At 40.1% G+C, this 19,407-nt stretch overlaps 1 protein-coding gene across 3 annotated transcripts in view; it reads right to left on the reverse strand.

Annotated features, from left to right (window-relative positions):
- PLCB4 (phospholipase C beta 4) overlaps positions 1–19,407 on the reverse strand; it is a 386,228-nt gene that overhangs the window by 234,847 nt on the left and 131,974 nt on the right. For all 3 annotated transcript variants that reach the window (XM_037051657.1, XM_037051659.1, XM_037051658.1), the window contains exon 2: positions 7,191–7,250. The gene's annotated coding sequence lies outside the window, so the exon portion shown is untranslated. The remainder of the gene's footprint in view (positions 1–7,190; positions 7,251–19,407) is intronic.

Genomic DNA, 19,407 nt, shown 5'->3' on the forward strand with positions numbered 1-19,407 from the left:
GAAAAGTGTTGGCAAGAATGTGGAGAAATTAGAACTCTCACACATTGCTCATGGGAATGAAAAATGGTACAGCTACAGTGGAAAACAGTTTTGCAGTTCTTCAAAAAAAAATTAAACAGAATTACTATATAACCCAGTGACTCCATTCCTAGGAACTCACCCAAAACAAATGTAAAGGACTCAAATGCAGGTACACACAGGTTCACAGCAGCACTGTTCATGACAGCCAAAAGATGGAAATGGCCCAGACGTCCATTAATGAATGAATGGTAAACAAACTGTGGGATATACATACAATGGACATTATTATTCATCTATAAAAAGAAGTGAAGTGTTGAAACATGCTATAACATGGACGAATCTTTAAAACATTATGCCTAGTGAAAGAAGCCAGACACAAAAGGCCACATGTTGTATGATTCCATTTATATGAAATAGCCCAATGAAGTAAATCTGTAGCATCAGAAGGCAGACTGGTAGTTGCCAGGGGCCGGGGATGGAGACAGAGGAGAGCAACTGCTAAACCAGCATGGGATTTTCGGCGTGGATGAGGAAAATATTTTGGAACTAGACAGAGGTGGTGGTTGCATAAGACTGCTAATGTGCATTCTTCATTTTATGTGGTTAATTTTTATGTGAATTTCATTTCAATTTTTTTTAAAGCATAACTTAGAAGAAAAGACACAGCAGGCAAAGCTGCCTGGGTTTTTAAGGAAGACTGGAGACCCTGGAAATGGCAAAAACGAACAGGGGAGGTGAGGGTGCCGGTGAACATGGGTGGAGGGAAAAGTAGAAGTAGCCTGAACACGTGATGGGGAGGTGGCTCCAAACAGGGACGGTCTTCCTAACAGAAGAGCAGTGTGTGTGCGTAACCTAGAATCCTCAGAAATGGCACTTTGCAAAGTCCTAAGGGGCCCAGCATCCTAAGTAGGAGAAGGTCCTTAAAGTGAGGACTACATGGTACCTGGAGTCGCTCACTGCCAGCCCTTTGCAGACGCTGAACATCTGTACAGAAAAAGGAGGAGAAGGCCACAGAAGTGAAGCAAAGAGGCAAGTTAATTGTAAATTAGTCCTGAGCCTCACGAACTTCCACGGGAAAGGAAAATGGGAGTGAACATACTGATTATTCACAACAAGAGAGATCCTATATATGCACCATCTTCTTGTAAATACTTCCCAGAAGCCATGAAACAGCTGATCCTGCGCTCCTTTTCCCAATGGGAAAACCCAGAAGTCATTAGTGACATCATCAGTTTTTCAGGAAACTTCTAATTGCTTGAGCAAGTGCGTTTAACTTCTATTTTTCTGCTAGCTCAACAAGGTCTCTTTAACCTATCTCCAATGAGAAAATAACCGAAGTCTAGGCTACCATATTATCATCCAAGGAATATGAAAACACTATTGTGGCATTGGTTTCTTGCTGCTTAGTGATGGCTCTTGCTTTCTGTCAGCTACCTGTGTGCTCCTATAGATCCACACGTCCTCCGGCCACATGGGAAGGGTCAGTAGATCACACCAGCACTTTCACTGGCACGGGCACTGGGGTCCTTTTCAAACTGCTTTCTTCCTGCCTTTATGCCATTCAATGCTCCCACAGGCCACAAACTATGGCAAGGAATGAAGCAGCTGATCTGCAAGGTGGTTATGGCCCCAGGGCACTGGCTAGTCTCTCTCCTGTGAGCGTTAATTTTAGTCACCAGGCCTCAGCAAGCTGTGCCTCCCCACCTGAGGACAGGGAGACAAGATGCTTGCTCCTCTTTTCACTGCCAAGAAACACGTAAGAACTTTTCAAATGCAACAGTGTCCACCAGCTTTTGATATCTGATTGATAAATAAAATAAAATAAAATAAAACAGAGAGCTAAGTTGAACTTGTTTATTTTTTTTTCCTTCCTCTTTCCAGAAACAGACCAAAAACAAAGCAAACATTTCCACTGTGGGATGAAAAAATCCCTATTTTAGGTCTGGAAAAGATTCAGGATGCCCAGTTCAAAACGGGAGAGTATGAAACAGGAGGGGATACAGAATTCTGTCTTTGGAATAAGAAGTCCTTGCTGTCACAATCACAAGGGCCCCTGGGAAATGACACACAAAGACATTTTAATAGCGTAATGACTTCAACACTAGCATCCTCACCAGCTACATGTGAAAAGCCCAGTTGAAGAAGCTAAGAAATATAAGCATGACAGCTAAAATGTTCTATATTGGACTGTTAATCCTTTGCTAGTTTCTTCAAATCTTTTGGGAAACAGCAGGAAAAAAATAATCACTAATACATACTATTAAAAGTTTGTGTTGAAACATTTTTTGGACTAAAAAAATAGCACAAGCCTTGAGCATCTGCTAGAATAGAAAGCTGACATTTACCCCTTAATATATTTCACTAAAATTTTATGATTAATGCTTTCTTTCTCTAACATCTTATTTTAAACATAAAACTGATTTTTTACAGTAAACAAGTCATATCCCTACCACTTTGCTTTTTTGCATATCTAACCCTGTATCCATTCCTTTATCTATTCATCAACTCTTTTAGAAATGTATTTTATAGTAAATAAGTTCCAGAATTCAATACACTTCATCTCTAAGCTCTTATGCTGCTGGCACTTTAATCTTTTCTAGTTGACTTTGCAAAAGGAAAGATGCCCAGTTCAAAAAGAGGGAAAGGAAAGCAAGTGAAAGCTCACTATGTGCCTCGTATCAGGGCCCAAGCTGAGGCAAAGACAGGATTCTGGCAAAGGATGAAGCTCTTCCTATAAAAACCAGAAGAAAAGGATTTGGCAGAACGCTGCCTTAGCAACTATAAAGCAAATTATCTTTCAGAAGTCCTGGTGTCAGTCCCACCTCCCACAGAAAAAGTGAGAGGTGAAAAGGTGAGTGCTGTTGTTTCAAGTCACTGCAGTTTGGAATGATTTCTTCCACAATAATTAATAATTGAAATAGACCCCAACATGTAACTGGATCATGATGATACTTCACTACATACACTACAAAATCCAAGTCTTTGAACCTGGTATCAATCTAACTACTAACTACCTTTCTTACTGTGCATTTCCCACCCTATGCAAGTACCCCAACTCTTCTAGAACCTTCTCCCCAACACACATTATATCGATATATTTTTTCTCTATTAAGATGCCCTCCTTTCCTCTTTAAAATCTTTCCATATTTACCCTTCACTGAGGATCCATTTTCCTCTAAAAAGTGACCCTAGAATTCTGCAATCTGGAAGGTTACCAGTGACATCTCAGCTGCCAAACCCAACCATTTTCATCATAATTCATGCCTTTGGGATATTAAGTTCAAAATACAAGCAGCGATGGCTCATCAAGGATAGATAAGCTCACGTTCTTTGGACAACAGTGCTGCCTCATTTCTCCACTGAGTGGAGTCACTAAGCTGGGAGATTCAGGAGTGCTGACTTCAAAACATATTATCTCAGAGGAAGCAAGCTTCTCACCAGAGTTTCACTGTAACATTCTGAAACTGCACTGCCCAGTACAGTGCCAGGAGCCAACTGTGGTTTCTGAGCACCTGGAATATGGTTGTTCTGAACTGAGACCTTTTGTAAATATGAAATGTACACCAGAAAGATGCAGAAGGAAAAATGTAAAATCTCATTAATAATGAAATGATAATAATTTGGCATGCTAGGCTAAATATATTATTAACATTAATTTCAACTGTGATCTTAGACTTCCCAGCCTCCAGCTCAGGATGCCAGAACAACCCACTTTTTTTATCTTTTTAATGAGACTAGAAGAAAATTTTTAATTGCACACGCGGCTCACGTGATATTTCTACAGGTACCCAAAGAAACATCATGTACTTACCTAAAAAGTTTGTGGAAAAAAATACTTTCAAGGCAAAGGTAAAGTATTAGAAAATAAAATTCTAAAGGATTGTTAAAAGAGATGAGAATGAAAAAATAATAGAGTGAGTATATACGCTCAGAAATGTTTCTAGCAAGAATAATTGCCAATCAAACAATGCCCTTGCCTTTTTTTTAGAGCACTGAAATAATTACCCATGATGACATTCATATAAAGAAAACTTTGAAATTTAAGATTTGATTTTTAACTCCAATATATATAGAAATATGATTTGCTGAAAATTAACTAGGTATCTCAAACTGCAAGCACTTTAGGACTTAGATATATGAAGCAGTAGCTCATTACCTTCTCGAGTGAAGAAAATAAATTTATGTAGCTTCTGAGAGTGCTTGACTTGCACTGAGAAATGGTCTAAGGGATGAAAATTTGCCTGTAGGGATGAGGAAGTGAGTGAAATGGCATGTGGCTACCTACCATGTGTCCTGCCCAGATGCCACTGGGTCCCTTGTAACTGCCCTGCATGCCCGTCTCCCAGCTTTTGTAAGCTTCAAAGAGATGGCACTGGCAAGTTTCTTAAGAGGAAGATCCTTCAACAATGAGAGCTGCTTCCCCCTGCAGATGCCAAGAGTCTGGGCTCCCAAGTTTACAGCCCCACTGCCAGCAGCCCACAGCCAATGACTGAAGCAGGAAGGGAAAACTCACTCCCTTGCCTTGAGCAGCAGAAACACTCTCAGGAACAATTATGCACCAGAGCTCCCCCAGGGATCAGCCTAAGGCAGAGATTTTGCTCAAATCATCCCTCTGCTTGGATTTTCCCCTTTCCCTTTCTTTCCCCAACCCACTCATTTCTCCTGGGAGCCCTGCCTTAATAAAACACTCGTGCAGAAATCCTCATCTCAGGTCTGCTTCTGGGGAGCTCCACCCAAGACACATGGTGCACGAATGGGCTCTAAGAAGACAAGGAGCCTAACTGTTGTTGTTCCATGGAGAAGAGCTTCTAGAACACAACACCGTTTAAAATAACTGCACCACCCACAGTTTAGTAAGCAGCATCTTTGTTCCCAAAGGTCACCGCAGTAGCCCTAAATGCAGTTCTGAGATCTAGAAAAATGGCGCTAGCGCCGGCACAACATATATCATATCATCTCCAGGTGTGACGGTCATCAGGCTGGTGGTATGTGAGGCTCCAAAGCAGAGGGAGTAAGAGCAATCAACATTAAAGTTGGGTGAGCGTCGTACCTGACAGTAATGTTATACATTCTGTACATAATCAATACTTAGCAGAAACAATTCAAAAATCATTCAGAAAGGAAGAAAGCACCGCCAACATTATGTAAATTTGTTAGGAGTAATATATCTTCCAAATTTGAATACTACAGGAAGTTATCAAGGGTTGTTTTCTTTCTTTTCATGATTTGAAGACAGCCTTTGGTTTGACCAGATTAGTAAATTCCTCTTAACCAAGAGTTATTCTGAAGCTGAAATGTAAGAGTGAGGATAATTCATCCCCAAATAGTCATTTTATACTCTATATAAATATTTTTTATTTAAGGAGTTTATTGCCTAACACCGATAAAAAGCTAAGTTGAATATAACATAAATAAGCAAAATCTAAAATACACCTTTTCACATTATAGGGATTAAAATGTATTCTGAATGTCTATTACATACATAATAGTCATTGTAGATATAATAGTCCTAAAAATAAGCCATTTGGAACTAATATACAGTCTACTGTTCAAATCATGGGAAATAAAGCAAGTGTTCATGACATGACCAGAAAAGTTCAAGTTCTCTGGTCTAGGTGTTTCCAATTTTGAGTATGAGAAGACATTACAAAAGAATCAGATTTCAGTTCAATATTAAAAACCCCCTCAATATACATGATATCCAACAACATAGTGTTGCTAGAGTAGAATGTTTTCATTTGTAGGAGAAGATGGAGAGAAAGATAGGAGAATTCTCTCTTTGGGAGGAAGCTAAGACTAACACAAAAATGGCAGTCAACAACCTGGTAACATGTGGGGCACCAGGTCCAAACGAGTCCCACCTGCTATGAGAATGGAAGAGAAGCCCACACCCTGTTAGCTGTCCCAGGACCCAATCCACCCAAAAGCTTTGCATAGTCAAATGCGTGGCACTTATACCACTTCATACAGAGAAATGTCTCCATGGCACTTAAAATATTTCACAAATAACTTCTAAGTGCTGGTTTTGGTTTTTGTTTGTGGGTGGGGGGGGACTCTTGACTCAAGTGCTTATTTTCATTAAGCAAACAATTCTTAATAGGAATCATTTATGTAACACAGCTGATTAAAAACGACCTATTTGTAAGGATAATACAACTATTATGTAGAGAAAGTGGGTAGTCCAGAGAAATGTAATAAAGAAGACTAAAAAGGAGATGTCAACATCTATGTTGACTTAAAGTCCCTAAAGAATTATTCAGCTCCCTGCCCCCCACCCCTAACTCTGTTTCGCCTGCTAAAATATGGTCTATGAATCATCCTAGGGAAAATATAGTACACTTGACTAAAAAGTAGGTAGGAGCATTGGATAATAAATCTGCTTTCTCAGTATTCTTGTGTCATTATTAAATACTGATCACTGAGAGCAGTGTGATTCTTTCTGCCCCTCAAAGAAGAGTCGCAAGACAATCAGCCCCGGGCCCTGGCAGAAGATGACAGTGTGTCTGACGTGATATGCACACGGCAAAGAAAACAGCACTGATTTTAAATGCCTGAGGCCTGGAGCTCCCCTGTTGGGATGCACAGGGAAGTTGCTGGTTGTCTTTTTCACGTGATGACTGCTTGTCCCTTGAATTAAGACATAAGACATTGTCCAATGTATTTGCTTACAGCAGCAATTAGTAAAATAGCAATTTGATTAAGGGTCAGACAAGAACAAGCTCTCATATTAACTAGGATTCTGGCTCTCATAAAGCATTGGCAAGTTATAGTTTATAAATAAAAATTGCCCATATGAAGATATTCCTGTTTCTCAAACTAATTCTGCACAGGATTGAAAGCAGGTCACACATTTCTTCTCGGGAAGAACTGCAGAGAATAGTAACATAAATAATACCTGATGCTTACTAAATGCAGGCAAGATTACCACAGATGACGAGTAGAAAATCTGGTAAAAGGTGAAGTGCCCGAGGTTGGTGGAATGAATGAACTCAAATCTAATAAATGCCAGGAAACCAATGCCCTATCACATGAAAGAAAATGTCTGTGAATCAGCTTTGAGAGGCATATCACCTGGGATATCATAATGAATGAAGGGGTTCATTTTACAGACTGAAAGTTCTAGAACCCCGCAGCTAGCAAGTCTTGACCACAGGGTGCAGAATACTCACCAGACAGCTCTGGACCAACTGCAAGTGATGTCTGCTTAGTCACGATCGCAGCGCCGGCCTCTGTGAAGCAAGCAGACACAGACCAGAGAAAAAAATCAATGTAAAGAACCTTAAAATGTCACAGAAAGAAACAGCCCTTTGGACTTCAAAATCAGATTATATAATTTTTAAACCGAAAGACACATTAATAAATCTGTGACATTAGTTTCTAAATGGATGATGAAGACATCATCGTTAAATCAGATATATTACTGCTATACCCAACCTACAGGGTTTATACATCCTCTCTACAAAGCTGCTGACCTGTAATTCTTAACCTATCAAAACAATTCAGCAGCAGTTGAATAACGTGGTGATCTGAAATCTAAAATTAAACAGAATGATCTTTTCCTGATTAACAATATAATGCCCTCGGATGAACTATAATTATAAGGAACAGTTTGACCTTTCACAGAACAGTGTCGAAAAGAAAAGATTTACAACAAATTGTATCTATGGACAAAGTCATTTTTAATATGCACTTTTGTATTGTCTTTATAAAGTTGTTCAAGCAGATTCTGGATTTGACATTGGATTTCTAGTTGTTTGAAATGTAGATGTCAAGGTCTTTACAAGATGGGGTTGGGTTAGGGGAGTCCCAGGAGGTGTCAAAAGTACATAGAGATAAGAGGAAGCCAACTTGCATATGGAAAGGCAGAGGCAGAAAAAAATGGTAACTGAGACACGGAAAAATGATGTCTGTGAGATCTGAATTGGGTTTTTCTGAAGGTCATTATCTGTGTAAGGATATGTCTACAATAAGATCCCAGGTAGAAGAACACATTCCCACTCTGCAAGACTATGCAACTAAAAAGAAAAAAGTGAACCTGGATCTGTGTATACAGACAGATACAGGAAAAATTCTCAGGTCATAGTATTAATTTTCTAAAACTCAAGTTGTATACCAATATGTATACTGTGACCCCATTGTGCTAAAACAAACCTTATGAACCTAAGAACACAGACATGAACACTACTATATGCAAAAACACATATGGACAAGGAACTCTTGAATGTATCTGCTCTCAAGATCTTGTATTGAAGGAACATAAAAAGGGGGCCTTTGTATTTTAACCTAACATTTAAATATCCTGCAATATTTTACCATGAAACCTATCTCTTTTATAATGGAATTTGAAAAATAAAAAATCCAGTTCATCCCAAACTCTCTGTAGAAAGGAATATTCCATTTTAAACATACAAACTTAGAAGAATATAAAACATCATCTACACTTACTTTACAGATTTAGTGAGTATTTACCAAGACTCAGGCTCTAAGCATCGACTGCATCATATTTTTTTAAAACCACATAAAAACTCTAAAGTGCATGTACTGCAATTATTCCCATTTTATAGAAGAAAAAAGCAAGAAGTTGGGTGAGTTTTCAGGATTCACACAGAGATGACATTCAAACCCAGGCATTATGACCAATGTTTCGCTTCCATGGCATTTACTGTACTTTCAATACTACATTTATATTTAATGGTGCATTAACATGAGACTGTACATTCCATGAAGACAGGGATCATCTGTGTGTTAAAAACCATTATATGTATCCCCACCAATTAGCATAATGCAGAACCTAGTACATGCTCAACAAATCTTTGTTGAAGGGATGAATAATTAAGTGGCCCCTAGAGCTGCGGCATTAAACCACACAACTGTTTTGTGCCCCTTCAGGCCGTGAAACAAGCTGAGTCTCAGAAAAGCCCATTGATCAATGACCCTGCCAGACCACGCTCCCCATTTTGAGAAAGTACTTGCTGCCCTAGTCTTCCTGCAGCTAAAGATTTAAAGACTGGACACATGTTTTCCCTTGCCTTCTGTAATTTCCTAGTGACTATCCCACATTAAATTTTTGCATTTTTCCACAAACTTTTCTAATTCTGTGCATGATTAAAATACTGCAACATTTGGGAAAGTTAATATTGAAATACTCAACTGCAGAGAATGAACTGCTTAGCTACCGGCATGTGGTCGGCAAATCAGTGTGACTGACTTGGTGTTGCAGTCACATGACAATCAAGGCCTCAACCTACCTACCTTTTCCTTCTATTAGTCCTTTATGTATTGAAGGGTGAGAATGGTGCCTTTGGTAAAGGAGAGATCGGAGGAGCGAGTGTGGGTGCACAGTGTCTCTGCACAGGTCTCTGTGAATCTGCATGTTTATGTGTTCCTGAGTGCACATTTGGTTTTTCAAAAGAGAAAAGCTATTTTTCTATGGCACAGAAAAAGACCTAGTGAATAGACAAAAACCCCCAAAGCCCAAATCCTATTAGTGTTGGTATTAGCAAAAGCTGTTTTTCATTCAACGAGGGTGACAAAACCGTTCACAGTCTACTCAACAAATAGTGCTGGGACAACTGGATAGCCACATGCAAAGGAATAAAGGTGGACTCTTCACACCATCCACAAAAATTAGCTCAAAATAAATAGATCATAGCTCTAAATATAAGAGCTAGAATATAAAAGTCTCAAGAATAAATAAAACATAAAAGTACAGTTGAACCTTGAATAACATAGGGGCTGGGGCACCAACCACCCACGTAGTCGATAATACGTGTATAACTTAAGTTGGCCCTCCACATACACAGCTTCCACATTCCAGATAAAAAATATAGTTGACTCTTCAAAAACGGGTTCTAAATCTGAACTGTTGAAGGGTCAACTGTACATCTTTGTGACCCTGGATTAGGCAATGGTTTCATAGATATCACCCCAACAACATGAACAACAAAAGAAAATATAAATTGGACTTCATCAAATTAAAGGTTTTATGCTTCAAATATCACCATTAAGAAAGTGAAAACACAACCTGAAAAATGGGATAAGTTTTTTTGCAAATCATATACAGGGGTGGCAAAAGCAGGTTTACAGTTGGGAGTACATGAAACATGAAATTTATTCTTGTATTATTATTTATTAATTATTGTATTATTTGCCATACGAACAACTGTAAACCTACTTTTGCCCCATCCTGTATTTAATAATGGACTTGTATCAGGAATATGTTAAAGACTATTACAACCCGCTCTGGCTGAGTGGCTCAGTTGACTGGAGTGTTGTCCCACACACCAAAGGTCGCAGTTTCAGTTCTCAGTCAGAGCACATACCTAGGTTGCCAGTTCAAGCCCTGGTCAGGAGTATACAGGAGGACACTGATATTTCTCTCTTACATTGATGTTACCTCTCTCTCTTCCTCTCTACCTCTCACCTTCCCTCCTTCTCTCCCTCTTCATTTCTCCCTTCTTATTACAATCTAACAATGAAAAGATAAATAACTAAATTTAAAAATTGGCAAATTACCTGACTAAACATTTCTCAAAAAAAAAGATATACAAATACATGAAAACATGCCCAAGCATTAAAGAAATTCAAGTCAAAACCACCACCTGAGATACTCCTTCTCACCTACTAGAATAACTATAATCAGAAGACAGATTATAGTAAGTGTTAATGAGAATTTGGAGAAATTAGAACCCTCATATATTGCTTGTAGGAACATAAAATGGTACAGCCACTTTGGAAAACAGTCTGGAAGTTACTCAAATGATTAATAGAATTTCCAGATGGCCCAGTAATTCTGTTCCTAGGTATATACCCAAGAGAAAGGAAACATATGCCCATACAAAAAAAATTATACATACATTTTTATAGTAGCAGTCTTCCTGATAATCAAAAAGTGGAAATAATCCCACTGTCTATCGACTGATGAATGGATAAACAAAATGTGGTATATCCATACAATGGAATATTATTTAGCAATAAAAAGAATGCAACACAAACACATGTAACAACATGAATGAACCTTAAAAAAAATATACTAAATAAAAGAAGCCAGTTACAAAAGTCCACGCATTATATGATTCCATATATATGAAATGTCCAGAATAGGCAAACCCAGGGAGAGAAGCAGAGGATTTGTGGCTGCAGAAGGCTGGAGGAGCTGGGAAAACGAGCAGTGACCGCTCGTGGGTGTGCGATTTCTTGCTGGGTTGGTGAAAATGTCCTGGGATTAGATTGTGCTCGTGGTTGCACAACTCTGTGAATACACTAAAAACTATTAAATCATATATTTGAAGTGGATGAATTTTATGTGCCGTACATCATATTTCATTTACAAAGCAGTTTTTTTTGAAGGACTGCATTTCAGTGAGTTTCCCAGGAACATCAGTTGGCTTCTTTAAAAAATGACAACACACTTATTCACATTCTACAAGAAAGCACAGTAAGTGGTGAATATTTACATTTTTAAATAACTTAACTATTGTCATTTTTCATGCTTGCTTGTGATGTGAAATACGTACCATTGTACTTTACCCTCACCAAAGAAGAGTATGTGCATAGACCTGCCTTGAAACCATAAGAAGGTACAGATGCCACAGTGTTTGACACACAGTCTCATTTCAACCAAAAGCAACGGGGAGCTTTAGCCAAGAGTGAGGTTTTCATTTCTTAGCAAAGAAATGAAACACCTGAGGGTGACATTGCCAGCCCTGTTTTTGAGAGTCTACATGCACATCAAACACAAAAGGACAACATTTAATGCCCTGCTAAAATATTTAACATTGAGGTGTTATAGTCAAGTGAGGACTAACTGGATGAGACTGAACCAAAACAGAGGTTCATTGCATTATGACCTACTACAAAACATGAAAACTATTGTTTTTCAAACAAGCAGAATGTTAGACAACAGTCATATCTGTGAGTTTGTGCAGCACAGTGAACCTCCTCAAACCCGGGTGACCTAAATCAGTAACCAACCATTTATTCGGGTTCACATGGTGGTTTTAAGTCTGCAAAAATGGCAAGAGGGCAGGTCCCAAAGTACAAGGCTTTTCAAGCCTCTAATCTTTCCTACCAGCTGTCAGCTCAAGTATTCAGCAAAGCAAGTCACATGGTCAAGTCCAGACTCAGAGGAGGGAGAGACCAGTCCCACCTCTTGGTGGAACGGTGCGCACTGCAAAGGTGTGAATGCCGGGGGCCGACTTTGAGGCCATGTTCACAATGTACCGTAGCATTGTTTCCTGAGGTGGAACACACTCCCACTGATGGTCCACGGTGAGATACTTTAGAGTTTATTACAGTTTATTGTTAATGGTGCAGTTTATATAAGATACAGGTATTTGACAGCAGTACAAGGAGACATAGTATACACTGTGTGTACATTAGCACTTAACTTCTATATATGGAAATGGCATTATTTTTCTATTGAATTTAAGTATATCACAGTAAGTATAGTTATTCATAGCTATTTACCAAAGCAATGTTATTATACTACCATAATTATTTACCAGATACATTTTATTTTTATTTATTTAATTGTTATTTTTTCAAACAGCAGGCCATAGCCCATCACTTTGATGGCTCTTTTAAAAATTAAATGGAATAGAATGGAACAGAAAATATCAGAATGCATGGTAATAAAGGTAGGCACTATTTCATAGAATTACTGTCATTTATGTGGAGACACATAAACAATCTACTGCACAGTAGCAAATGAAAAGGTACACTCCAAAGTCTGATTGTCACAGATATAAAACCAACAGAACCAGTCTTCCAAAAAGGGAAGACACCACACCCATCTCATCTTTCCTGCAAAATTAAACCTAAAAGTACGTATGCCTGACGCTTTTTAAAAATTTCAGACGTCCCTGGCTGGCGTAGCTCAGTGGATTGAGCACAGGCCTGTGAACCAGAGGATCGCGGTTCGATTCCCAGTCAGGGCACATGCCTGGGTTGCAGGCCAGTTCCCTGCAGGCCAACTCCCAGCAGGGAATGCACGAAAGGCAACCATACATTGATGTTTCTCTCCCTCTCTCCTTCCCCTCTAAAGATAAATAAATAAATAAAATCTTTAAAAAAAATTTCAGACGTGATCAGGTACATTCATGGTGGTATAGCTGTAGACCTTTGTTTTCAGCTTAAAACAGCACACATTTATTTCATAGTTTATGTGGGTCAGCAGATTAGTCATTTATGTGTAGACAAGTACATGTGGATTGGGTCATAATGTAAAAAAGGTACATTTTATTTTTAAATAAATATATTTCGGTAGAAAGGATGAGTGATAAGTTCAGGTGAAAGATTAGCCAAATCCATAAAAGTGGCTCGTGGATAACCCACGTTCAGAGCCCAGTGGACTAGGGCAGTGCGTCTCAAACTTTAACATGCACACAGATCACCAAGGTACGTGGTTGAAAGGCAGATTCCATTCGAGACAGGTCTGAGGAGGGATGAAGACTTCCGCATCTCTAATTAGCTCCCCGGTGATGCCCATGCTGCTGGTTCCAGAGAAGCAAGCACCTGGGACACAGTCAAATGTCTGGCAATCAGATAAAGCTGAGGGCGATCATTTACCAGCCTTGTGCTCTCCAGCAGCTGACTTCACCTCTCTGAAACCTGAAACCTCTCTGAAGCCTCCTCTGTGAAATGCAGGTAATGCTAGAAACCATGTGAACCCCTGGGTCCAGGGTTAAATGAGATGAGACATGCAGGATGTGCAGGACCATCAAGAAGGACTCAATGTCCACTCCGTTCTCTTTCATAGTTGGTGACTTCCAAAGCAGTCCTTCAACGGAATCACAGGTTAAAAAAGTAAATGGCTGGCCCCAAAGCATATTATGTTAGTCCAGATGGTGTCATGTCACAACATTAAGTCATAGGGTCTCAGAATCACATTTGGCATTTTCATGTATGATATGAATATGTTTATGTCTCCTCAGTGTCACTCAACCAATAACTACTGAGCATCCCATGTGTGCTAGACACTGCTCTCGGCTCTGAGGATACGGCAGTGGACAAGGCAAACTGAACTCTGTCGTCCTCACCAAGCCCACACCCTCCGTCTCCCAGACCACTCACATATTCTCACTCCAAGGAGAGGCTGCTGCAGGCCTCATCTGGCCACTTGCATGTTTACATGTCCCCATGGCCATCTTTTGAAGTTTTGAGCTGGCATTAGTACTTTCTAATGGGAGATTTTCATATAAATCCCTGCAACCCCAGCCTGTCTTGGAAATCTGGAAGATTTAGCAACATGGACCCAGAGTGCTACAGATAAGCCAGCGACAGCTGAGAGGCAGATGTTGCTTTTGAGAAGGCCTGGGTGCTCCAGTTTCTCACAGCCCCACCCTCTGGATCGGTCCTCCTGAAATAATTCCACACCTACGTTCTCCTGCTCTCCTCTTCCCCTCCCCTTCCCCATCCCTGACACAGCGAGCCCAAAATAAAAGGCAGTCACCGACACTTGTAAGCACAAAGGAAGGGTTCCACTGTCCTATTCCACATATTTTCCCCTTTACCATCATGTAATTTATTATATCACACAATAAATATCCTGTTAAGAGAGCAATTTAACCATTGTTTGCCCCTTCTTAAGTCTAACACTGCCAGTTTGAGAAACGACTCTAAATCTGCCTCCAAAAGTTACAGCTTCCGTATCTGTCACTACTGTGGCTATAACTGGGAGCTCTTTATAGGAGCTTCTTATGAGTTATTTTATGGATTTTTGTCTTCATGCTTGTGATGTGAAATACGTACCATTGTACGTATGGTTTTACCAGTACTCACCTACATTCTTTGGCCTGGCTTCCCTCATGTATTAGAATTTTATGGCTATATGAAAAACCGTCACAACCTCATGGATTAAAAAGCATGCATTTATTTGCTCACAGTAGTACTACGGGTCAGAAGTCTGGTGCCACTGCTGGGTCCTCTGTCCAGTGTCTTACAAAGTTAAAATCAAAGTATCGGCTAGGCCTCCTTCCCTTCTGGAGACCCTGAGGAATTAATCTGTTTCCAAACTCATGCAGATTATTGGCCAGTCTTAACTTCCTTGTGGTCAAAGGGTTAAGGACCTGTGTCCTTGCTGGGTGGCAGCCAGGGGCCACTCTCTAGTCCTAGATGCCACCCACACTCCTTGTTACAAGGCCTCACCATCCTCAAAGTCAGTGGTGAACAATCTCCCTTGTATGAAATCCCTCTCTCTCCCAGTCTCTTTCTTTGGTGTGTCTTATGGGCTTAGTTGACTCGGGCAGGCCCACTGAAGATAACTTCTCATTCTTAAAGTCAACTGTGCCACACCACAGGTAACCTAACCACAGGTGTGACACAGTCACACTGCTGGGACTATAAGAGTTTGTACACCAGGGGGCAGGATCTTGTGGACACCTTCCAGTTCTGCCTAGAACACGGGTGGCAAACACAAGGCCCGTGGGCCAAATCCAGCCCTCCACCTTGTTTAATCCGGCTCCATATCTTGCTTCTTACCCGTAGCTACACCGAGCTCCTTGCCCCTAGTTAAGGAGTAGTTACATTTACCCAGTCCTAAAATCACATTGGGTCCCCTGAAGGCAACCACGAGGCAGGTGTGGCCCCCGATGAAAATGACTTTGACACCACTGGACTAGAATATCTAGTAATTGCTAGCATGTACTTGTCATCTGCATGCACTTTTCTTCTCAGGCTGGGAAGGGAGGTCATATCAGAAGAAAAGCTAATGGGGCAGCAGAAAGGAGAAAGAGAAGTGAAATCCAGAGCTTATTTTCAACAATTCCCCATCCATCAAAGAGTAGTTAATGTTCTTGGGATTCCAGCATCTAACTCTAAGAATGCACGTACTCCACCAAATTCTAAATCTATACAAATGTTTCACTCCTTTAACTTAAACTGAAAATTATGAAATGGATCTCTAGAAAACTGACATTCTACAAGGAGGAGAAAGAGGAGATGAAAACAAATACACACCTATTGCTCAGAATGACAAGTATCCAAACAACACCATGTGTTGAAAATTTTTAAACTGTGTTGTATTTTCTAATATTTTAAGTTATATTATATTTTCTAAATTCAACCAACTTAAATGCTTTTCCAATTCAACTGACTTAGTTATTTGGAAGTTAAATAGAGGCAATAAATACATAATGACACTGATATTTAAAAGAAAAGGGTAAATATAATTAAAAAGCATACTTAAAACACCCACAAGCACACGGCATATTAGTTAAGATGCATTTAACAGAAAAATAAAATGAGAATACTTAAGCAATCTCCCTTCAAAAAATGTTCTGCTAGAGAGCAAAACAGTCTGACAGGTTTGGAAGCAAAGTAAATACTAACAATAAAAATTGCCAATTACTGAGAAATTACTATGGCTGCATTAAATCTCACCAGACTCTATAGGTAGAAAGTTCTTCATGATGAGGACACTGAGGCAGAGAGCAGTTACGTCACTTGCCCAGAGACACGTGGCAAGTAGACAAGGAACACGACTTTCAACCCTGAGGATCTGGCTCCAAGACCCTTCCCCTTAAGATGGGTGCATCTGCCTGTGCACCCATCTATGCTTCCACACCGTGGAAGAGTAGTGCTTTCTTCACCAGTTCTACAGCACAAGGTGGTAGCTAAGTGCATATACATGCTAAGGGCCCTCAGACAGGTCTGGCTCACATCCAAGGCCAAGGGGTTAGTGGGGTCTGCAGCCCAGCCAAGAGCTATGTTTCTAATAATTTGCGTAAAGATACCCCATATTGCCAGCAGCAGCCTTGTCCAAGGAAGCCTAAGAAGTCCTCTTAAAAAAATAATTCGGGCATTCCTTTCACCCCTACGTCTTCATTTAGAAGGAGAGAAAAAACATAATTGATGCCTTCTTTCTCATTTTTATGCCTTCAAACTCTTTTCCATTATTCTACATTTTGAAATTGAAAGATTATTAAAAGATGGGAACAAAGCAAAAGCTAACACTAGAAACAAAGAAAAACAACCCCACAGATGCCCTTTGCTACCGTTGAGAAGAAAGTGAGCCTTCTAGGCAATGAGAAAGGATAAATCTATAGCCCAGCCGTGAACCTTTTCCATCAACTTCACTCAGCCAAAGTGGGGGCAGCATGGTACTAGGGTGTCACCAGCCACCAGCAGCACAGACATCAAGAAACCCAAGCTTAGCAATTGTAGTTAATAGGTAACTGGAGGTGGAGTTGGAGTGGGTGGGGAACACAATATTACCGTACATCCTGACATTTGCATTACAGACACACTTGCTTTCAATGACTCATTGAGACAACTAGGTTGGACGAGCCACGTGTCAGATGGCATTTACTCAGTGATCTTTCCTGGTCCTGCAAGGCATGACCAAGGACTGTCACCCTGCCAAAGCCCTCTGGCAAGGAGGTGAGACGCTACAACTATACGTTATGTTCTCCTTTACGTTCTTTGATTTCAGAATTACAGAATTATACATTTATCAGAAAAGCCCCACTTTAATCTGATGCTTCCTGGTGGTGCTTGTTTTGGATCTGGTTTTTACCAAGTTTTATTTGTTTGAATTTCTCACGCCACACACCTCGACTCAAAATGACCGCGCCCCGCAGCCAGAACACTCACTCACGTATATCTGAGATCGGACACAAGCCTCAGGGTCCCAGGCCGCTCCGGTTGTCAGCGATCCCTCGCCACATTCAAGCAGGGTCTTGGTTTCAGAAACTTGGATATATGCCAGCCCAGGTAATTATTCTCTGCCTACCTGATTTCCCCAGGCAATTTTAATTGAAAATGGTATTATCCTGTACTTCAGTTCTAATCTGCTCTGAAGTGTCCCTGTGTCCTGTTTCTTCCCTCCTTTATAAGCTAACTGAGCTGGTTTCTTTTGAAACTTCAGTTGAAAAAAAAAATGTTTCTGAATTTCCCAAGGGAGAAAATATCAGATAAATATGAGCCATTTAATTAGTCTCGAACCAGGGTACAGAAAACCACTGGCTGTGGTTGCCAGACACCCCTCCTGACTGCCCAACCTCATGAAAAGTTTCTTGTAGGCAGAGACACAGAGGTTTTCTCACTGAGAAAATGGCCAAAAAAAGGAGACAGCGCGAGGAGAGGAGTGAAAGGGATACTGAGAGGATTTCCTCTCCTGAAATAATTTGCTTTGAAGATTTTATTTATTTAATTTTAGAGAGAGGGGAAGGGGGGGAAAAAGAGAGGGAGAGAACCCTTGTAACCCAGGCATGTGCCCCGCCAGGAATCCAAAGTGTGACCTTTCGGGTTGTGGGACAACACCAACCCAATGACTCCTGAAATGATGTTAAAAGGTACTGTTCCCTCATTTATTTCAAAAAAAAAAATCTGATTTAGAGTTAGCAGAACAAAACTCACAATTTAACGCAGGCATGCCTGAAATTCAATAAAAATGCAATGGAAACATGCTTATTACTTCCAACAAAGATGCATTTAAACAAGCACTGTCCAAAAGAATTGCAATGAAAGCCACACTTGTGAGTTGCTACGGAATTTTAAACTTTCTAGAGGCACCACTACAAAAGTAAAAAGAAACGTGGACTATTACTGAGTGATAAAAAGGAAAGAACACAACGAGTGAGATGGCACTCAAGGGGATTTTGATGGGTGAAGTGAGCTAATCTCACAAGGTTACACACCATATGATTCCATTTGTATGACATTCTTGAAATGACAAAAGTATACAGATGGAGAACAGATCAGTGATTCTCAGGAGTTAGGGAGGTGAGAAGGGAGAGGGGTGGCTGTAGCTACAGAAGCATAGCACAGAATGTACAAATACATTCTGTATTTTGACTATGGTGGTGCTCATAAGGATCTATGCTGGTGGTTACATTGCACACACAGTTGTGCATGTAAAATTGGGAAAATCTGAGTACGGGCAGTGGATTGTACCAATGTCAATTTTGTGCACTGTAAAATGGTACTGCTGGGAAAAACAGGGTAAGATATTTTAGTTACACGTGAATCTACAATAATCCAAAAAATTGAAAGTAAAAAAGTTCATTTAATTTTAATATATGTTTAACCCATTACATGCATAATTTTCTCAAATAAGTGATATACATGTATCATAAAATTTTATATATTTTGTAGTTCTCTCATCCTAAGCTGGGTGCTTTAGGACCCAGTGTGTAGCTTACACTTACAACACATTTCAACTCAAACTGGCCTCATTTCAAGTGTTTAGTGGCCACCTGTGGCTGTGGTTTCTGGTACTGGGCAGCAAAAATACCTTGCTAAGTCTAATATTCATTTCACAGCCCCCTCCAGGAGCGCATTCACTCTGACATGAAACATCACTGCTTTCTGAAAGTCTCTATCAGCACAGGTTCATCATGAGGTCCCTAGAGCTTAGGCACTCACTGGAAAGTATGGTCTGGCTGG

Source organism: Sturnira hondurensis, unplaced genomic scaffold (genome assembly GCF_014824575.4).
Source record: "Sturnira hondurensis isolate 20B ecotype Veracruz unplaced genomic scaffold, ASM1482457v3 Scaffold0007401, whole genome shotgun sequence".
NCBI lineage: Eukaryota > Metazoa > Chordata > Mammalia > Chiroptera > Phyllostomidae > Sturnira > Sturnira hondurensis.